Consider the following 16,248-nt stretch of genomic DNA (forward strand, 5'->3'; position numbering starts at 1 on the left):
GACGGCATTGTGCCTTTGTATTAAATCCCGACGCAATTTCTGTGTTTCATCATCAATGAGAAGGTCCAACGGATAGAGAAAAGCTGCAGTAGTGCATCGGAAAGTGTACTAATCTCCCAGGAAACGCTCAAAGCAAACCACAAACAATGAGGAGGTTTACTCTTCTTGTACTTAAGTCGACATTGTGCCTTTTGATTTAATCCCGACGCAATTTCTGTGTCTCATCTTCGATGTGAAGTTCCAAGGGATAGAGTAAAGCTGCAGTAGTGCATCGGAATCTAATGCTGATCTCCAATTAAACGCCCAAAGCCAACCACAAACAATGAGAAGATTTATTCTTCTTGTACTTAAGACGGCATTGTGCCATTAGCATTAAATCCCAACGCAGTTTCTGTGTTTCATCGCAATGTGAAGGTCCAAGGGATAGAGACAAACTGCCGTAGTGCATCGAAATCTAATACTGATTTCCAAGGAAACGCTCAAAGCAAACCACAAACTATGAGAAGATTTACTCTTCATGTACTTAAGTCGGCATTGTGATTTTTGTATTAAATCCCGACGCTATTTCTGTGTTTCATCGTCAATGAGAAGGCCCAAGGGATAAAGTAAAGCTCCAGTAGTGCATCGGAATTTTGTACTGTTCTCCCAGGAAACGCTCAAGGCAAACCACAAACAATGAGAAGATTTACTCTTACTACACTTAAGCCGGCATTGTGCCTTTTGTATTAAATCCCGACGCAATTTCTGTGTTTCATCGTCAATTCGAAGGTCCAAGGGGTAACGCTGCAGTAGTGCATCAAAATCTAATACTGATTTTCAAGGATATGCTCAAATCAAACTACAAACTATGAGAAGAATAACTCTTCTTGTACTTAAGTCAACATTGTGCCTTTTGTATTAAATCCCGACGCTATTTCTGTGTTTTATCGTAAATGTGAAGGTCCAAGAGACAGAGTAATGCAGCAGTAGTGCATAGGAAACTCATACTTATCTCCCAGGAAACGCTCAAACAAAACCACAAACAATGAGAAGATTTACTCATCTTGTACATATGTCGGCATTGAGCCTTTTGTATTAAATCCCGATGCAATTTCTGTGTTTCATCGTCATTGTGGAGGTCCAAGGGATAGAGTAATGCTGCAGTAGTGAATTGGAATCTGATACTGATATCCCAGGAAACGCTCAAAGCAATCCACAAACAATGAGAAGATTTACTCTTCGTGTACTTGAGTCGGCATTGTGCCTTTTGTATTAAATCCCGACGCGATTTCTGCGTTTTGTCGTCAAAGTGAAGGTCCAAGAGATAGAGTAAAGCTGCAGTAGTGCATCGGAATCAAATACTCATCTCCGAGGATTCGCTCAAAACAAACCACAAACTATGAGAAAATTTACTCTTCTTGTACTTAAGATGACATTGTGATTTCTGCATTAAATCCCGACGCAATATCTGTGTTTCATCGTCAATGTGAAGTTCCAAGAGATAGAGTAAAGCTGCAGTGGTGCATCGGAATCTAATTCTTATCTCCCAGGAAACGCTCAAAGCAAACCAGAAACAATGAGGAGGTTTACTCTTCTTGAACTTAAGTCGAAATTGTGCCTTTCGATTTAATCCCTACGCAATTTCTGTCTCTCATCGTTGATGTGTAGTTCCAAGGGATAGAGTAAAGCTGCATTAGTGCATCGGAATCTAATGCTGATCTCCCATTAAACGCTCAAAGCCAACCACAAACAATGAGAAGATTTATTCTTCTTGTACTTAAGTCGGCATTGTGCCTTTTGTATTAAATCCCGATTCAATTTCTGTGTTTCATCGTCAATGTGGACGTCCAAGGGATAGAGTAATGCTGCAGTAGTGAATTGGAATCTGATACTGATCTAACAGGAAACGCTCAAAGCAAACCACAAACAATGAGAAGATTAACTCTTCTCGTACTTAAGTCGGCATTGTGCTTTTGTATTAAATCCCGACGCAATTTCTGTGTTTCATCGTCAATGAGAAAGTCCAAGGGATAGAGTAAAGCTGCAGTAGTGCATCGGAATCTGTACTAATCTCCCAGGAAACGCTCAAAGCAAACCACAAACATTGAGAGGATTTACTCTTCTTGTACTTAAGCCGGCACTGACCATTTTGTATTAAAACCCGATGCAATTTCTGTGTTTCATCGTCAATGTGAAGGTCCAAGCGATAGAGTAAAGCTGCAGTAGTGCATCGGAATCTAATAGTGATCTCACAGGAATCGCTCAAAGCAAACCAGAAACATTGAGGAGGTTTACTCTTCCTGTACTTAAGTCGACATTGGGCCTTTTGCACTTAATCCCGACGCAATTTCTGTGTTTCATCGTCAATGTGAAGGTCCAACCGATAGAGTAAAGCTGCAGCGGTGAATTGGAATCTGATACTGATATCACAGGAAACGCTCAAAGCAAACCACAAACAAAGAGAAGATTTACTCTTCTTGCACTTAAATCAGCATTGTGCTTTTGTATTAAATCCCGACGGAATTTCTGTGTTTAATCGTCAATGTGAAGGTCCAAGGGATGGAGTAAAGCTACAGAAGTGCATCTGAATGTAATACTGATCTCTCAGGTAACGATCTAGGCAAACCAAAGACAATGAGAAGATTTACTCTTCTTGTACGTAAGTCGGCATTGCGCGTATTCTATTAAATCCCAACGCAATTTCTGTGTATCATCGTCAATGTGAAGGACCAAGGGTTAGAGTAAAGCAGCAGTAGTGCATCCGAATCTGAAACTGATCTCCCACGAAACGTTCAAACCAAACCACAAACAATGAGAAGATTTACTCTTCTAGTACTTAAGTCGGTATATTGCCTTATGTATTAAATCCCGACGGAATTTCTGTGTTTCATCGCCAATGTGAAGGTCCAAGGGAGAGAGTAAAGCTGCAGTAGTGCTTCGGAATCTAATACTGATCTGCCAGAAACGCTCAAAGCAAACCACAAACAATGGGAAGAATAACTCTTCTTGTACTTAAGTCAGCATTGTGCCTTTTGTAGTAAATCTCGACGCAATTTCTGTGTTTCATCGTCAATTTGAGGTTCCAAGGGGCAACGCTGCAGTAGTGCATCGGAATCTAATACTGATCTCCAAGGAAACGCTCAAAGCAAACCACAAACTATGAGAAGAATAACTCTCGTTGTGCCTAAGTCGGCATTGTGCCTTTTGTACTAAATCCCGACGCTATTTCTGTGCTTCATCGTCAATTTGAAGGTAGAAGGGATAGAGTAATTCTGCAGTAGTGCATCGGAAACTCATACTTATCTCCCAGGAAACGATCAAACCAAACCACAAACAGTGAGAACATTTACTCAACGTGTACGTAAGTCGACATTGGGCCTTTTGTACTTAATCCCGACGGAATTCCTGTGTTTCATTGCCGATGTGAAGTTCCTAGGGACAGAGCAAAGCTGCAGTAGTGCATCGGAATCTAATGATGATCTCCCAGGAAACACTCAGAACAAACCTTAAACAATGAGTATATTAACTCTTCTTGTACTTAAGTCGGCACTGTAACTTTTGTATTAAATCCCGATGCAAAATCTGAGTTTCATCGCAATGTGAAGGTCAAAGGGATAGAGTAAAGCTGCTGTAGTGCATCGGAATCTAATAGTGATCTCCCAGGAGACGCTCAAAGCAAACCACAATCAATGAGAAGATTTACTCTTCTTGTACTGAAGTCGGCATTGTGCCTTTTGTATTAAATCCCGACGCAATATCTGTATTTCATCGTCAATGAGAAGGTCCAAGGGATGGGGTAAAGCTGCAGTAGAGCATCGGAATCTAGTACTGATCTTCAAGGAAACACTCAAAGCCAACCACAAACAATGAAATGATTTACTCTTCTTTACTTAAGTCGGCATTGTGCCTTTTGTATTAAATCCCGACGCAAATTCTGCGTTTCAAGGTCAATGAGAAGGTCCAAGGGATACAGTAAAGCTGCAGTAGTGCATCGGAATCTTGTACTGATCTCACAGGGAACGCTTAAAGCAAACCACAAACAATGAGAAGAACTAACCATCTTGTACTTAAGTCGACTCTGTGCATTTTGTATTAAGTCCCGACTTAAGTCGCGACTTCAGTCGGCGTTGTGCCCTTTGTATTAAGTCCCGAAACAATTTCTGTGTTTCATCGTTAATGTGAAGTTCCAAGTGATTGATGTAAAGCTGCAGTAGTGCATCGGAATCTAATACTGATCTCACGGAAACGCTTTAAACAAAACACAAACAATGAGAAGTTTTAACCTTCCTGTACTTAAGTCGGCATTGTGCCTTTTGTGTTAATCCCGACGTAAATTCTGCGTTTCATAGACAATGAGAAGGTCCAAGGGATAGAGTAAAGCTGCAGTAGTGCATATAGGAATCTAATACCGATCTCCCGGGAAATGCTTTAAACCAAAGCACAAACAATGAGAAGATTTACTCTTATTGTACATAAGACGGCATTGTGCTTTTTGTATTAATTTCCGTCGCAATTTCTGCGCTTCATCGTCAATGTGAAGGTCCAAGGGATAGAGTAAAGCTGCAGTAGTGCATCGGAATCTAATACTGTTCTCCGAGGAAACGCTCAAATCAAACCACAAATAATTAGAGGATTTCCGCTTCTTGTACTTAAATCGGCATTGTATATTTTGTATTAAATTCCGACGCAATTTCTGTGTTTCATCGTCATTGTGAAAGTCCTAGGGATAGAGTATAGCCCCAGTAGTGCATCGGAATCTGATCTCCCAGGAAATGCTCAAAGCAAACCACGAACATTGAGAAGATTTACTCTTTTTGTACTTAAGCCGACATTGTGCCTTTTGTATTAAATCCCGACGTAATTTCTGTGTTTCATCGTCAATGTGAAGGTCCAAGGGATGGGGTAAAGCTGCAGTAGAGCATCGGAATCTAGTACTGATCTTCAAGGAAACACTCAAAGCCAACCACAAACAATGAAATGATTTACTCTTCTTTACTTAAGTCGGCATTGTGCCTTTTGTATTAAATCCCGACGCAAATTCTGCGTTTCAAGGTCAATGAGAAGGTCCAAGGGATAGAGTAAAGCTGCAGTAGTGCATCGGTATCTAATTCTGATCTCCCAGGAAACGCTTAAAGGCAAAGCACAAACTATAAGAAGATTTACTCTTATTGTACTTAAGACGGAATTGTGCTTTTTGTATTAAATCCCGACGCAATTTCTGCGTTTCATCATCAATGCGAAGGTCCAAGGGATAGAGTAAAGCTGCAGTAGTGCACCGGAATCTAATAGTGATCTCCCAGGAAAGGCTCAAAGCATACCACAAACAATGAGAAGAATTAACCTTCTTGTACTTAAGTCGACTCTGTGCATATAGTATTAAGTCCCGACGCAATTTCTGTGTTTCATCGTCAATGTTAAAGTCCAAGGGATAGAGTAAAGCTGCAGTAGAGCATCGGAATCTAGTACTGATCTCCAAGGAAACACAAAAAGCAAACAACAAACAATGAAATGATTTACTCTTCTTGTACTTAAGTCGGCATTGTGCCTTTTGTATTAAATCTCGTCGCAATTTCTGTGTTTCATCGTAGTGTGGAGGTCCAACTGATAGAGTGAAGCTGCAGTAATGCATCGTAATGTAATACTGATCTCAGAGGATACGCTCAAAACAAACCACAAACAATGAGAAGATTTACTCTTCTCGTACTTAAGTCGGATTTGTGCCTTTTGTATTAAATCCCGACTCAATTTCTGTGTTTCATCGTCAATGAGAAGGTCCTAGGGATTGAGTAAAGCTGCAGTAGTGCATCGGAATCTAATATTGATCTCACGGAAACGCTTTAAACAAACCACAAACAATGAGATGATTTAACCTTCCAGTACTTAAATGGGCATTGTGCCTTTTGTATTAAATCCCACCGCAAATTCTGCGTTTCAAGGTCAATGAGAAGGTCCAAAGGATAGAGTAAGGCTGCAGTAGTGCATCGGAATCTAATACTGATCTACCAGGAAACGCTCAAAGCAAATCACAAACTATGAGGAGATTTACTCTTCTTGTACTGAAGCTTGCATTGTGCCTTTTGTATTACATCCCGAAATAATTTCCGTGTTTCATCCTCAATGTGGAGGTCCAAGGGATTGAATAAAGCTGCAGCATTGCATCGGAGTGTAGTACTGATCTCCCAGGAAACGCTCAAAGCAAACCACAAACTATGAGAAAATTTACACTTCTTGTACCTAAGTCGGCATTGTGCGTTTGGTATTAAATCCCGACGCAATTTCTGTGTTTCTTCGTCAATGACAGGGTCCAAGGGATAAAGTAAAGCTGCAGTAGTGCGTCGGAATGTAATACTGATATCCCAGGAAACGCTCAAAGCAAACCACAAAAACAGAGAGGATTTACTATCTTGTACACACTATGGCATTCTGAATTTTGTATTAGATCGCGACGCAATTTCTGTATTTCATCGACAATGTGAGAGTTAAATGGAAAGAGTAATGCTGCTCTAGTGAATCGGAATCAAATACTGATCTCCCACGAAACGCTCAAAGCAAGCCACAGACATGAGAAGATTTACTCTTCTTGTACTTATGTCGGCATTGTACTTTTTGTATTATATCAGGGCGCAATTTCTTTGTTCCATCGTCAATGTGAGGGCCCTAGGGATAGAGTAACTCTGTAGTAGTGCATCGGAATCTAATACTGATCTCCCAGGAATTGCTCAAACAAACCACATACAATGAGAAGATTTAAGCTTCTTGTACTTATGTCGGCATTGTGCCTTTCGTATTAAATCCCGACGCAATTTCTGTGTTTCATCGTCAATGCGGAGGTCCAAGGGATAGAATAAAGCTGCAGTAGTGCACCGGAATCTAATACTGATCTCCCAGGAAGCGCTCAAAGCAAACCACAAACAATTAGAAGATTTATTCTTCTTGTACTTAAGTCGGCATTGTGCCTTTTGTATTAAATCCCGACAGAATTTCTGTATTTCTTCGTTAATGTGAGGGTCCAAGGGATAGAGTAAAGGTGCAGTAGTGCATCGGAATTTAATACTGATCTCCGAGGAAACGCTCAAAGCAAACCACAAACAATGGGAAGATTAGCCCTTCTTGTACTTACGTCGGCTTTGTGCATTTTGAATTAAGTCCCGACGCAATTTCTGTGTTTCATAATGAATCGTGAAGGTCCAAGGAATACAGCAAACCTTATGTGGTGCATCTGAATCTGATATTGATCTCCCAGGAAACGATCATAGCAAACCACAAACAATGAGAAGTTTTACTCTTCTTGTACTGAAGTCTGCACTGTGTCTTTTGTATTAAATCCTGTCGAAATTTCTGTGTTTCATCGTCAATTTGAAGGTCCTAGGGATAGAGTAGGGCTGCAGTAGTGCATCGGTTTCTAATACTAATCTCCCAGGAATCGCTCAAAGCAAACTACAAACAATGAGAAGATTTACTCTTCCTGAACTTAAGTCGGCATTGTGCTTTTTGCATTATATCCCGGCGAAAGTTCTGTATTTCTTCGACAATGTGAAGCTCCAAGGGATAGAGTAAGGCCGCAGTAGTGCATGGGACTCTAATACTGATCACCCATTGAACGCTCAAAGCAAACCACAAACAATTAGAAGTTTACTCTTCTTGTACTTAAGACGGCATTGGGCCGTTTGTAGTAAATCCCGACGGAATTCCTGTGCTTCATCGTCAATGTGAAGGTCCAAGGAATAAAGTAAAGCTGCAGTCGTGCATCGAAATGTAATACTGATATCCCAGGAAACGCTCAAACCAAACCACAAAAATGGAGAGGATTTACTATCTTGTACTCCAGTTGGCAATCTGCCTTGTGTATTAAATCGCGACGCAATTTCTGTGTTTCGTCGACAATGTGAAAGTCCTAGGGATAGAGAAAGCTGGTGTAGCGCATCGGAATCTAATACTGATCTCCCAGGAAACGCTCTAAGAAAACCACAAACAATGAGAAGATTTACTCTTCTTGTACTTTAGTCGGCATTTTGCCTTTTGTATTTGATCCCGACGCTATTTCTGTGTTTCATCGTCAATAGGAATGTCCAAGGGATTGAGAAAAGTTGCAGTGGTGCATCGGTCTCAAGTACTGATGTCTCAGTATACGCTCTAAGCAAACCACAAACAATGAGACGATTTACTCTTCTAGTACTTAAGTCGGCATTGTGCCCTTTGTATTAAATTCAGACATAATTTCTGTGTCTCATCGTCATTGTGAAGGTCTAAGGGATAGAGCAAAGCTGCTGTAGTGCATTGGAATCTATTACTGATCTCCCAGGAAACGCTCAAAGCAAACCACAAACAATGCGAAGATTTACTCTTATTGTACTCAAGTCGGCATTGTGCCTTTTGTATGAATTCCCGACGCAATTTTTGCGTTTCATTGTCAATGTGTAGGTCCAAGGGATAGAGTAAAGCTGCAGTAGTGCATCGGAATCAAATACAGAACTCCCAGGAAAGGCTCTAAGCAAACCACAAACAATGAGATAAATTAACCGTCTTGTACTTAAGTCGGCTTAGTGCATTTTGCATTATATCAAGACGCAATTACTGTGTTTCATCGTCAATGTGAAGGTCCAAGGGATAGACTAAAACTGCAGTAGTTCATCGGAATCTAATACTGAAATCCCAAGAAACGCTGAAAGCAAACCACAAACACTGAGAACATTTACTCTTCTTGTACTTAAGTCGGCATTGTGCCTTTTGTATTTTATCCCGACGCAATTTCTGTGCTCCATCGTCAATGTGAAGGTCCCAGGGTTAGATTAAAGCTGTAGTAGTGCATCGGAATCTAATACTGATCTCCCAGGGATTGCTCAAGAAACCACAAACAATGAGGATTTAACCTTATTGTACTTATGTTGGCATTGTGTCTTTTGTATTAAATCCCAACGCTATTTCTGTGTTTCTTCGTCAATGTGAAGGTCTAAGTGATAGAATAAAGATGCAGTAGTGCTTTGGAATCTAATACTGATCTCCCAGGAAACGGTGAAAGCAAACCACAAACAATGAGAAGTTGTACTCTTCTTGTATTTAAATCAGCATTGTGCCTTTTGTATTAAATCACGACGCAATTTCTGTGTTTCATCGGCAATGTGATGGTCCAAGGGATAGAATAAAGCTGCAGTAGTGCATCGAAATCTAATACTGATCTCCCAGGAAACGCTCAAAGCAAACCACAAACAGTGAGAAGATTGACTCTTTTTGTTCTTATGTCGGCATTTGACCTTTTATATTAAATGCCGACGCAATTTCTGTGTATCATCGTCAATGTGAAGGTCCAAGGGATAGAGTATAGCTGCAGTAGTGCATCGGAATCTAATACTGATCTCCCAGGAAACGCTCAAACAAACCACAAACCATGAGAAAATTTTCAACCTTCTTGTACTTAAGTCGGCATTGTGCTTTTTGTATTAAATCCCGACATAATTTCTGTGTTTCATCGTCAATCTGAAGGTCCTAGGGATAGTTTAAGGTTGCAGTAGTGCATCGGAATCTAATACTGATCTCTCAATAATCGCTCAAACAAACCACAATCAATGAGAAGATTTGCTCCTCTTGTACTTAAGTCGGCATTGTGCCTTTTGTATGAATTCACGACGCAATTTCTGCGTTTCATCGTCAATGTGAAAGTCCAAGGGATAGAGTAAAGCTGCAGTATTGCATCGGAATATAGTACTGATCTCCCAGGAAATGCTAAAAGCAAACCACAAACATTGAGAAGATTCACTCTTCTTGTACTTAAGTCGTCATTGTGCCCTTTGTATTAAATCCCGACGCAATTTCTGTGTTCCTTCGACAATATGAACGTCCAAGGGATACACTCAAACTACATTAGTGCATCGGATTCTAATAGTGTTATACCAGGAAACGCTCAAAGCAAACCACAAACAATGAGAAGATTTACTCTTCTTGTCCTTAAGTCGGCATTGTGCTTTTCGTATTATATCAGGAAGCAATTTCTTTGTTCCATCGTCAATGTAAGGGTCCAAGGGATAGAGTAACTCTGTAGTAGTGCATTGGAATCTAATACTGATCTCCCAGGAATTGGTCAAACAAACCACATACAATGAGAAGATTTAAGCTTCTTGTACTTATGTCGGCATTGTGCCTTTCGTATTAAATCCCGACGCTATTTCTGTGTTTCATCGTCAATGCTTAGGTCCAAGGGATAGAGTAAAGCTGCAGTAGTGCATCGAAATCTAATACTGATCTCCCAGGAAGCGCTCAAAGCAAACCACAAACAATTAGAAGATTTATTCTTCTTGTACTTAAGTCGGCATTGTGCCATTTGTATTACATCCCGACGCAATTTCTTTGTTTCATCGTCAATGACAAGGTCCAAGGGATAGAGTAAAGCTGCAGTAGTGCACCGGAATATAATACTGATCTCCCAGGAAACGTTCCAAGCAAACCACAAACGATGAGTAGATTTACTCTTCTTGTGCTGAAGTCGGCATTGTACATTTTGTATAAAATTGCGACGCAATTTCTGTGTTTCATAGGGAAACGTGAATTTCCAAGGGATAGAGTAAACCTGTTTGATGCATCAGAATCAAATTCTGATCTCACAGAAGACGCTCAAAGCAAACCTCAAACAATGAGAAGCTTTACCCTACTTGTACTTATAACGGCACTTTGCCTTTTGTATTAAATCCCGACGCAATTTCTGTATTTCATCGCCAATAGGAATGTCCAAGAGATTGAGAACAGTTGCAGTAGTGCATCGGAATCAAGTACTCATGTCTCAGGAAACGCTCAAAGCAAACCACAAACAATGAGACGATTTACTCTTGTAGTACTTATGTCGGTATTGTCTTTAGTATTAATTTCAGACGGAATTTCTGTGATTCATCGTCATTGTGAAGGTCCGAGGGATAGAGTTAAGCTGCAGTAGTGCATCGGAATCTAAAACTGACCTCCCAGGAAACTCTAAAACAAACCACAAACCATGAGAAGATTTAAACTTCTTCTACTTAAGTTGGCATTGTGCCTTTTGTATTAAATCCCGACAGAATTTCTGTGTTTCTTCGTTAATGTGAGGGTCCAAGGGATAGAGTAAAGCTGCAGTAGTTCATCGGAATCAAATACTGATCTCCCAGGAAACGCTCAATGCAGACCACAAATACTGAGAACATTTACTCATCTTGTACTTAAGTCGGCATTGTGAATTTTGTATTATATCCCGACGCAATATCAGTGTTCCATCGCCAATGTGAAGGTCCAAGGTATAGAGTAAATTTGCAGTAGTGCCTCGGAATCTAATACTGATCTCCCAGGAAACGGTCAAAACAAACGACAAAAATTGAACTCAAGTTGGCATACTGCCTTTTGTATTAAATCCCGACGCAATTTCTGTGTTTCATCGTCAATGAGAGGGTCGATGGGATAGAGCAAAGCTGCAGTAGTGCATCGGAATCTAATACTGATCTCTAAGGAAACGCTCAAAGCAAGCCACAAACATGAGAAGATTTCCTCTTTATGTACTTAATTCGGCATTGTGCTTTTTGTATTAAATCCCGACGCAATATCTGTGAATCATCGTCAATGTCATGGTCCAAGGGATTGAGTTAACTTGCAGTTGTGCAGCGGAATCTAGTACTGATCTCTCAGGTAACGCTTAAAGCAAACCACAAACAATGAGCCGATTTACTCTTCTTGTACTTATGTCGGCATTGGGCTTTTTGTATTATATTGCGACGCAATTTCTTTGTTCCATCGTCAATGTGAGGGTCCAAGGGATGGAGTAACTCTGTAGTAGTTCATCGGAATCTAATACTGATCTCCCAAGAATTGCTCAAACAAACCACATACATTGAGAAGATTTATGCTTCTTGTACTTATGTCGGCATTGTGCCTTTCGTATTAAATCCCGACGCTATTTCTGTGTTTCATCGTCAATGTGGAGGTCCAAGGGATAGAATAAAGCTGCAGTAGTGCATCGGAATCTAATACTGATCTCCCAGGAAGCGCTCAAAGCAAACCACAAACGATTAGAAGATTTATTCTTTTTGTAATTAAGTCAGCATTGTACATTCTGTATTAAATTCCGAAGCAATTCCTGTGTTTCATAGGGAAACGTGAAGTCTCAAGGGATAGAGTAAACCTGTGTGATGCTTCAGAATCAAATTCTGATCTCCCAGAAGACGCTCAAAGCAAACCTCAAACAATGAGAAGCTTAACTCTACTTGAACTTAAACTGGCATTTCGCCTTTTGTATTAAATCCCGACGCAATTTCTGTATTTCATCTTCAACGTGAAGGTCCAAGGGATTGAGAAATGCTGCAGTAGTGCTTCGGAATCAAGTACTGATCTCCCAGGAAACGCTCAAAGCAAACCACACTCAATGAGGCGATTTACTCTTGTAGTACATATGTCGGCATTGTGTCTTTAGTATTAAATTCAGACGGAATTTCCGTGTTTCATCGTCATAGTGAAGGTCCAAGGGATAGAGTAAAGCTGCAGTAGTCCATCGGATTCTAATACTGATCTCCCAGGAAACTCTTAAACAAACCACAAACCATGAGAATATTTAAACTTCTTGTACTTAAGTCGGCATTGTGCCTTTTGTATTAAATCCCGACAGAATTTCTGTGTTTCTTCGTTAATATGAGGGTCCAAGGGATAGAGTAAAGCTGCAGTAGTGCCTCGGAATCTAATACTGATCTCCCAGGAAACGCTCAAAGCAAACCACAGACAATGGGAAGATTAGCCCTTCTTGTACTTACGTCGGCTTTGTGCAATTTGCATTAAATCCCGACGCAATTTCTGTGTTCCATCGCCAATGAGAGGGTCCAAGAGATGGAGCTCAGCTGCAGTAGTGCATCGGAATCTAATACTAATCTCCCAGGAAACGCTCAAAGCAAACCGCTAACAATGAGAAGAGTTACTCTTCTTGTACTTAAGTCGACATTGTGCCTTTTGTATTACATCCGTAACCTTTTTCTGTGTTTCATCGTCATTGTGAAGGACCAAATGATTGAGTAAAGCAGAAGTTGTGCATCGGAATCTAATACTGATCTCTGAGGAAACGCTCAAAGCAAACCACAAACAATGAGAAGATTTACTCTTCTTGTACTTAAGTCGGCATTGTGCCTTCTGTATTAAATCCCGACGCAATTTCTGTGTTTCATAATGAATCGTGAAAGTCCAAGGAATACAGCAAACCTTATGTGGTGCATCTGAATCTGATATTGATCTCCCAGGTAACGCTCAAAGCAAACCACAAAAATGAGAAGTTTTACTCTTCTTGTACTGAAGTCTGCATTGTGTCTTTTGTATTAAATCCTGACGAAATTTCTGTGTTTAATGGTCAATTTGAAGGTCCAAGGGATAGAGGAAGGCTGCAGTAGTGCATCGGATTCTAATATTGATCTCCCAGGAATCACTCAAAGCAAACTACAAACAATGAGAAGATTTACTCTTCTTGAACTTAAGTCGGCATTGTGCTTTTTGCATTATATCCCGGCGAAAGTTCTGCATTTCCTCGTCAATGTGAAGGTCCAAGGGATAGAGTAAGGCCGCAGTAGTGCTTCGGACTCTAATACTGATCACCCAGGGAACGCTCAAAGCAAACCACAAACAATTAGAAGTTTACTCTTCTTGTACTTAAGACGGCATTGGGCCATTTGTATTAAATCCCGACGGAATTCCTGTGGTTCATCGCCAATGTGAAGGTCCAAGGGGTAAAGTAAAGCTGCAGTAGTGCATCGAAATGTAATACTGATTTCCCAGGAAACGCTCAAACCAAACCACAAAAATGGAGAGGATTTACTATCTTGTACTCCAGTTGGCAATCTGCCTTGTGTATTAAATCCCGACGCAATTTCTGTGTTTCATCGTCAATAGGAATGTCCAAGGGATTCAGAAAAGTTGCAGTAGTGCATCGGAATCAAGTACTGATGTCCCAGGAAACGCTCAAAGCAAACCACAAACAATGAGACGATTTACTCTTCTTGTACCGATGTCTGCACTGTGCCTTTTGCATTAAATCCTGAAGAAATTTCTGTTTTTCATTGTGAATTTGAAGGTCCAAGGGATAGAGTAAGGCTGCAGTAGTGCATCGGATTCTAATACTGATATCCCAGGAATCGCTCAAAGCATACTACAAAAAATGAGAAGATTTACTCTTCTTGAACTTAAGTCGGCATTGTGTTTTTTGCATAAAATCCCGGCTAAAGTACTGTATTTCTTCGTCAATGTGAAGTTCCAAGGGATAGAGTAAGGCCGCAGTAGTGCATCGGACTCCAATACTGATCCCCCAGGAAACGCTCAAAGCAAACCACAAACATTGAGACGATTTACCCTTCTTGTACTTAAGTCGGCTTATGACTTTTTTTAAATTCCCGACGCAATATCTGTGTTTCATCGTCAATTAGAAAATCCAAGGGACAGAGTAAGACTGCAGTAGTGCGTCAGAATCTATTACTGATCTCTGAGGCAACGTTTAAAGCATACCAGAAACAATGAGAATATTTACACTTCTTGTTCGTAAGTCGGCATTGTGCCTTTTGTAATAAATCCCGACGCAATTTCTGTTTTTCATCGTCAATGTTAAGGTCCAAGGGATAGAGTAAAGCTGCAGTAGTGCATCGGAATCTAATACTGATCTCCCAGGAAACGCTCAAAGCAAACCACAAACATTGCGAAGATTTACTCTTCTTGTACTGATGTCGGCATTGTGCCTTTTGTATTAAATCCCAACGCAAAATCTGTGTTTCATCGTTAAAGTGAAGGTCCAAGGGATAGAGTAAGCCTCCAGCAGTGCATCGGAATCTAATAGTGATTTCCCAGGAAACGCCCAAAGGTAAACATAAACAATGAGAAGATTAACTCTTCTTGTACTTAAGTCGGCATTGTGCCTTTTGTATTAAATCCCAACTCAAAATCTATGTTTCATCGTTAAAGTGAAGTTCCAAGGGATAGAGTAAGCCTCCAGCAGTGCATCGGAATCTAATACTGATTTCCCGGGAAACGCACAAAGCAAACCACAAACAATGAGAAGATTTACTATTCTTGTACTTTAGTTGCCATTGCGCCATTTGTATTAAATCCCGACGCTACTTCTGTGTTTCATCGTCAATGGGAAGGTCCAAGGATAGTGTATGCAGCAGTAGTGCATCGGAATGTAGTACTGGTCTAACAGGAAACGTTCAAATCAAACCACAAACAAAGAGAAGATGAACTCTTCTTCTACTTAAGTCGGCATCGTGCCTTTTGTATTAACTCTCGACGCAACTTCTGTGTTTCATCGACAATGGGAAAGTTCAAGGGTAAAGTAAAGCTGCAGTAGTGCATCGGAATGTAATACTGATCTCCCAGGAAACGGTCAAAGCAAACCTCAAACACTGAGAAGCTTTTCTGCTCTTGTACATAAGTCGGCATTGTGCCTATTGTATTAAACCCCTTCGCAATTTCTGTGTTTCATCGTCAATGAGATGGTCCAAGGGAAGGAGTAAAGCTGCAGTAGTGCATCGGAATGTATTACTGATCCCCCAGGAAACGCTCAAAGCAAACCACAAACAATGAGAAGATTTACTATTCTTGTACTTTAGTTGCCATTGTGCCATTTGTATTAAATCCCGACGCTACTTCTGTGTTTCATCGTCAATGGGAAGTTCCAAGGATAGAGTAAAGCTGCAGTAGTGTATCTGAATCTCATACTGATCCGCCAGGAAACGCTCAAAGCAACCCACAAACAATGAGTAGATTTTCTCTTCTTGTACTTAAGTCGGCATTATGCCGTTTGTATTAAATCCCGCCTCAATTTCTGTGTTCATCGTCAATGTGAAGGTCCAAGGGATAGAGTAAATCAGCGGTAGTGCATCGAAATCTAATACTGATCTCCCAGGAAACGCTCAAAGCAAACCACAATAAATTAGAAGATTTACTCTTCTTGTACTTAAGCCGGCATAGTGACTTTTGTAATAAATCCCGACGCAATTTCTGTGTTTCATCGTCAATGTTAAGGTCCAAGGGATGGGAGTAAATCTGGCAATAGAGCATCAGAGTCTAATACTGATCTCCCAGGAAACGCTGCAAGCAAACCACAAACAATGAGAAGATTTACCCTTCTTGTACTTAAGTCGGCATGTGACTTTTTTTTAAATCCCGACGCAATTTCTGTGGTTCATCGTCAATTAGAAAATACAAGGGATAGAGTAAAACTGCAGTAGTGCATCGGAATCTAATACCGATCTCTGAGGCAACGCTCAAAGCAAACCACAAACAATGAGAAGATTTACT

The sequence above is a fragment of the Schistocerca piceifrons genome, chromosome 3 (genome assembly GCF_021461385.2).
Source record: "Schistocerca piceifrons isolate TAMUIC-IGC-003096 chromosome 3, iqSchPice1.1, whole genome shotgun sequence".
Taxonomy (NCBI): domain Eukaryota; kingdom Metazoa; phylum Arthropoda; class Insecta; order Orthoptera; family Acrididae; genus Schistocerca; species Schistocerca piceifrons.